The sequence below is a fragment of the Helianthus annuus genome, chromosome 5, assembly GCF_002127325.2.
Source record: "Helianthus annuus cultivar XRQ/B chromosome 5, HanXRQr2.0-SUNRISE, whole genome shotgun sequence".
In the NCBI taxonomy this organism is placed as follows: Eukaryota; Viridiplantae; Streptophyta; class Magnoliopsida; order Asterales; family Asteraceae; genus Helianthus; species Helianthus annuus.
This window is the reverse complement of record NC_035437.2, coordinates 107,276,336-107,283,227: the sequence shown is the minus strand read 5'-3', so window position 1 is coordinate 107,283,227 and position 6,892 is coordinate 107,276,336. Positions and strand designations below refer to the sequence as shown.

Genomic DNA, 6,892 nt, shown 5'->3' with positions numbered 1-6,892 from the left:
ACAATGTGGTTTTAAATTTGAATTTGTTAACCAAGACATTTATGTTTCTATGAATGATGTGTTTTATTTTAAAGCTATGTCTTTAAATGGTATTTATGAATTAGATCATGATAACGCATCATATGATAGCTCAATGTACCAAGTAACCAACAAGAAACTCAAAATGGATTTGAGTGATTCCTACCTTTGGCATTGTCGCCTTGGATATATAAGCAAGAATCGCATGCACACGCTTTAGAAAAATGGTCTTTTGAATACAAATGAATATAATTCATTTGATGTATGCGAATCTTGTTTACAAGGCAAAATGATCAAGACACCCTTTAGTGGAACTTTTGAAAGGGCTAAAGACTTACTAGGTATCATACATTCAGATGTATGTGGTCCTTTTAAGCCGATGACTAGGAATGGTGAAAGATACTTCATTACCTTTACTGACGACTATAGTCATTATGGTTATGTGTACTTTCTAAGACACAAGGATGAAGCATTTGAAATGTTCAAAGACTTCAAAAGTGAAGTAGAAAATCAACTCAAGAAAACAATCAAAGTCCTTCGCACCGATAGAGGAGGTGAATACTTTAGTGGTGCTTTTCAAGATCATCTTAGGAGTTGTGGGATTATCTCACAACTTACTCCACCTGGAACACCACAACACAATGGTGTGTCCGAAAGGAGAAATCGAACTCTATTAGATATGGTTCGATCTATGATGGCAAGAAGCACATTACCTCTATCGTTTTGGGGTTACGCTTTGCTCTCCACAGTCCGTATACTAAATATGGCCCCAACCAAGAAAGTGGAAAAGACACCTTTTGAAATATGGCATGGAAACCCTCCATCATTATCATTCTTAAGGGTTTGGGGTTGTGAAGCTTATGTTAAGCAATACACTTCAAATAAGTTGGAAGTCCGATCTACTAAGTGTATCTTTGTAGGATATCCTAAAGATGATATAGGATATTATTTCTACGACCCAACCGAGCAAAAGGTATTTGTTGCTCGAAAGGGTAAGTTCTTAGAAGCTAAGTTCCTTATGGAAGGAACTAGTGGTAGAACAGTGGAACTTGAGAGGATCAAGAACCACAAGACGATACACGTTTGGTTGATACTAGCGCTCAACAAGAGGTTGTTGAAAACGATCAAGAGGTTGATCAGTACGCACAAAATGTTCGCAGATCTGGTAGAATTAGTAGTACACTTGAAAGATATGGATTTTTCATGGATGGATGCTACGTAGTGGATTCAGATGAACCAACCACATACCATGATGCAATGCCAAAAACTGATTGTGACAAATGGCTTGAAGCCATGAACATAGAGATGCAATCCATGTATGATAACCAAGTTTGGGAATTGGTTGTGCCACCACTTAGCTCTAAAGTAGTTGGAAGTAAGTGGGTTTTCAAGAAGAAAACAGATATGCATGGTAACTTGGATACTTATAAAGCAAGACTTGTAGCAAAAGGTTTCACTCAAACTCAAGGGATTGATTATGATGAGACCTTCTCGCCTGTGGCAATGCTAAAGTCAATCAAGATATTATTTGCCATAGCTGCATATTATGACTATGAGATCTGGCAATTGGATGTCAAAATGGCATTTCTCAATGGATATCTTGATGAAGATGTCTATATGGTTTAGCCTGAAGGTTTTGTCGATCCAAAACATCCTGACAAAGTATGCAAGTTAAAGAAATCAATCTATGGATTGAAACAAGCATCTAGAAGTTGGAATCACCGTTTTGATGAAGAAATTAAGCATTTTGGATTCATCAAGAACGGCGATGAAGCTTGTATGTACAAGCAAGCTAGTGGGAACATCATCACTTTCTTAGTACTGTATGTCGATGACTATCTACTATTTGGAAATGACATTCCAACCATGGAAGGTGTAAGAGCTTGGCTTGGAAGTTGTTTTTCCATTAAGGATCTTGGTGAAGTCGCCTACATTCTGGGAATAAAGGTCTATAGGGATAGATCAGGGCGCTTGATAGGTTTAAACCAAAGTGCATACATTGACAAAGTCTTGAATAGGTTCCAAATGGAGAACTCTAAGAAAGGTTTTGTACCGATTCAAAAGGGGATAATATTGAAAACATCTCAATGTCCAAGCTCAAAGGATGAGCAAGAGAAAATGAAAGGAGTCCCATATATGCGTCTGCTATATGATCCATCATGTATGCAATGATATGCACTAGACCGGACGTGTCATGCGTCTTGAGCATGACGCGTAGATACCAGCAAAATCCAGGTAACAGTCATTGGAAGGCTGTTAAGTGCAAATTAAAATACCTTAGAAGGACTAAGGATATGTTTTTAATATATGGATCTGGCGAGGAGGAACTCGTTGTAAAGGGTTACACGGATGCGATTTTCCAAACCGATCGAAGTGATTCTCGATCGCAATCGGGGTATGTCTTCATTTTAAATGGTGGAGTAGTCTCTTGGAAGAGCTCAAAACAAGACGTGGTAGCATTGTCCACTACAGAATCAGAATACATCGCCGCTTCATTGGCAGCCCAAGAAGCTGCATGGTTGAAAAAATTCATAGCCGACCTAGGGGTGGACCCTACCATTCAAGACCCCCTAGAGATCTTTTGTGATAACGAGGGTGCGATTGCTCAAATCAAGGAACCTCGTGCGCACCAAAAGACTAGACATATCGAGCGGAGATTCAACTACATAAGGGATGAAGTTGAAAAAGGAAAGATATGTATCCGCCAAGTTCACACCGATCAAAACATTGCGGATCCACTCACGACGCTCCTTGACAGGGCAAAACATGAGAGTCATACATGTGCCTTAGGACTTCGATATTCTAGTGATTGGATTTGATCTATTTTGTATTTGGATATTGAAACAATAGTTAATTTAACTCTTTTATGGTATTTTGAGTTACGTTTCATTTTAGCATGTTTAAATCCATGAATAAGTTAATTATTCTAAATGTCCGTAGTCGATCATACTTGTGGGAACAAATATGAATGTAAGACTATTATGAACTTGGATTGGTGGATATTCATTTAGTATGAATATAGAGCAAAGTGTTGCTGCCAAAGTTCATAGATATTTGTGGGATACAAATATTGGACTGACTTGCTCTCAAATATTACTGCATGGAATCATTTGTGATTGATCATAAGTAAATTTTGAGTAAAGGCGAATATCATAGTATCCTCTGACCTGAGATACATATTGGGTCTTGATATTCACCAAGTATTATACCTTGACCTAGTTCTTAGCTATCTGTAATAAGGCAGTATACAAGGATAAACTCAGGTGTAGTACAAGGTGATTGTGAGAGACATATGTAGTCAAGAAGGAATTTGTTCCTCTTATTCATTGAGTAAAATGTCTAAGGCCTGCTAAAGTTAAATCAACAGAGAGTGATCACTCTATGTCTCTGGATTTAACATGACATCTGTAACTGTTACGTCTGCGTTTGCGTCTAATAAAAGACGACTGAAGGACACTAGAAATATAAAAATTTTCTTAAAAGTGTCCAACTTTTCGGAATTTTAAATGATAATATCAATAACGGAAGTGTATTAATTTAACAAAAGTTGGGCATGACCCGTCCATAAAACGAGCATACCCCTGTTTTAAACATAAACAAACTAGATACAATTCTACGATTCATTCGACAAAATACTACTAAGAACCAAAACAACAAATTTTGGACTAAAAACATTTGAACAAGCTAGCGGAAGCGTTTGGTATGACATAACATGAACACGCGCTCGCTCCGATTCTCCAAGTCGCCTGAATTGAGGATTTACCTACATTCAACAACAAAGCTTTAAAAAGTTAGTCATTTACTTATTTACTTATAAAACCGTCACTTTAGTTCCATTCGTGCATGTACTTTCATTTCTCTCACGCATTCGATTACCCAATTAAATGGGTATGACATATATTTTCAAACAACTAACCCGTTGGTAGATGATGACGACCAAACGTAAAATGTTGTATAAACTAAAACGTCCATAGCATATTCTAACCGCATAAGTTACTTCAATCCGATTATCCTTTCAACATTCAACCGTTTCATTATTATATCAACACTTCGAAAGTCCGACATTCATAACCTGCACTTTCAAACATACTCAATAATAACTTGGTTAGCCAAACCCGTAATCTCAACATATTCATTTACTACATCTTCATAAAAAGGACGTCAACCATTTAAATGCATCCAATTAACTTATATTCCAAACCCAAGGGCATTATTAGTAACGCTAATTCTCAAATGCATCCAAATCATGCATTCGCACATACTTGCACACATACAAACTTACAATCATACACATCTACATACCTAATATACATTTAATCATACCTACAATCATGTATTCATACCTACGTGTTCCGTACGTATTTTTGTATACATTTACATGTAATACATGTCCAACTTCATTACATACATCTATCACACTCTTATATAAATTACATGAGGCTTAGACTTGGGTTTACAACTTATAATCATCAAGGAAACACTCGAAATCATGTTTGGGAGGCCCGTCGTAGTTCACGGATAATATACCGAAGCCTACGGCGCATAAATCACATAAATAATATTTTTGACAGAACCTTCACCCGGCCGTGTCAGTTCACCACCCGGACGTGTCAACTCTACACTTTTCCTAGCCATTAATCCTTACCGAAACGGACATAACTCTCTCATTTTTCATCCGTTTTGCGTCACGTTACTTCCTATATGATTGTAATTTAATATTCTATCATGTGATCTTGAAGTCCAACATCCGAGTTAAGGAATTTCTTAACTTATACGTATTCGGCTTGTTATTCATCTATGAATTATTCGACCCATTCGTACATTTATCAAAATAATCTATTGATTTGACCTCAACTTCATATGAACTTAATAATTAAAACATTATATTACTTAAACAACTAAAGAAGTGATTATAGAAATCACTTACCTTGAGTACTCCAATAAGTGTATTTGTCACCTTGCCTTATCTTGACCCGTTATCCTCCTATGCTTGAGCTCTCCTTGACACGTTCCTATTATCTCATTCCATTACATCCATTCAATAGTTAGTATACGTAATCATACGCATCACTAATCACACTTCTATTCACGTGTCAATCGCTTAACGAGTTCAACATGTATCACAATACTACAATGCTAATCAATCTAACAATTTATCATTCCATCATCACAAAAGTCATACATGAGCTTCTAGCATGCATAATTATGTATTTACATCATGTTCATTATTCTTTCAAAATTCCATACTTAGAATGATAACATTTTCTAAGTTAGGCAACTTGTTTCATACATTAAACATTTCATACCATTTCTTAACACCTTGGTTTTTACACATCCATTCTACTATTTTCTATCAACAACCCGTTTCGACCCGTTGGTGCAATCATATGCATAGACTAGTTGGTAAGTGTTTTAGACACTTAAAACAATCAAATAACTTACTAATAATTTATTAAAATCAGTAGTTCATGATTCATACAAGTGTGCATAACAATACAACTATTTTTACTTAATATTTATACTAAAAAATGTGCAGCAACTTTCTGCGCAGCAGCTGTTCACGACACATTTTAACCCATTTATCTTCTGATTCAGTTCTTCATGTTCAAATATGAAATGATCTACACTCAGAGATCTTTCTAAGCATATAAAGATCGTAAAAATCGGACATTCCTATGATTTTATATGATTTTTACAAAATCAGCACAGAAGCTGAAATGCTTCCAAACAGCTTGCTGTCAAAACGAATTTACTAACTTTTCATGTTGTTTTGACCCACTAAATCTCATAACCAGCCTCTTATGACCAAATATGAAATCTAATATGCGAAACAACCTTTTCAACGATATAAGGCTCGTTGTCTAACTCCTAATAACGAATGAGATACGGCCTTTACAAGGTGACTATCTAAGGCTGTCAAAAGTAACTATTTTACACAAACTTTGTAGGCATTTTATCAAACACTTGGCGGGTTTCGCATTTGTAAGACATTATGTACAAGTATTTATATGCTTTAACTTTCCACTTCTTGCATTCATCTAATCATCACTACTAAAATCAAATAAATTTATACCATACCACAACTAGCTAACATAAGAATGCATCACATACTACCTAGTTCATCAACTTAGCACAAAGATTAGACATGAATGGTTCACCCATGTCACCATTCTTACTACTACTACTAGTGGGTTTCATCACAAGTGTTTAATACAACCGGATTTATGCAAAATTCATCTTCATCATGACGATTCTAACTCATTTACAGGTTCAATTCATTCAATTATCATGGATTGCTCAAACTCATCTTATCATCTAACATCATATGACATAATAAAACTTACCCTAGGTTAGGAACTCTTAGATGATTGAGAAATTGTTCACATGCAAACGAAATTCATCCAAATTCGCCTTCAATTTGTAGATTTTCTTGGTAAGATGGAGAAGAAGGGTTCTCCCCCTTCCTGCTCTCCCTGCGTCGCAACCCCCACACCCAACACTGGGTTTTCTTTTCCCCTTTTTTTATATAAATTGTCAAATTTTACATATTAAACCCCCAAGGTTACTCTTTGTTATCATTTTCATATACTTACTCAAAGTTTATAAACTTCCTTTACATTTAAAATTTAACTAATCATGTAGGACATTAAAACATCAAAATATTCTATCACACAAGTTTTGGGGTGTTACAGTAACGAAAGGATAAATGATAGATTCACCTAAATCATGTTCAAGTAAGGGACTTGAAGGGGATGATGTTACTGAATGGGAAATATAGTCATACGTGTGAGGGGTAGTAAACTATAGTTAGGTGGTCTTTACTACTTGCATCAATCTTCTATGTATCTTGTGCAAGTGGGAGATTGTTGGAGTC

At 35.9% G+C, this 6,892-nt stretch overlaps 1 long non-coding RNA gene across 3 annotated transcripts; it reads right to left on the bottom strand.

The window, feature by feature from the left end:
- Positions 1–3,531: 3,531 nt before the first annotated feature.
- LOC110940908 lies at positions 3,532–6,527 on the bottom strand. 3 transcript variants are annotated; one of them, XR_004892710.1, is made up of 4 exons: positions 6,363–6,527; positions 4,946–5,030; positions 3,935–4,090; positions 3,532–3,781 (listed from the first exon to the last, which is right to left on the bottom strand). It is a non-coding gene; the product is annotated as an uncharacterized LOC110940908 (long non-coding RNA). The 3 variants fall into 3 exon arrangements; XR_002593664.2 differs by having other exon boundaries at positions 4,946–5,002; positions 6,363–6,526; XR_002593663.2 differs by lacking the exons at positions 4,946–5,030; positions 6,363–6,527 and having other exon boundaries at positions 3,935–4,939.
- Positions 6,528–6,892: the final 365 nt, after the last annotated feature.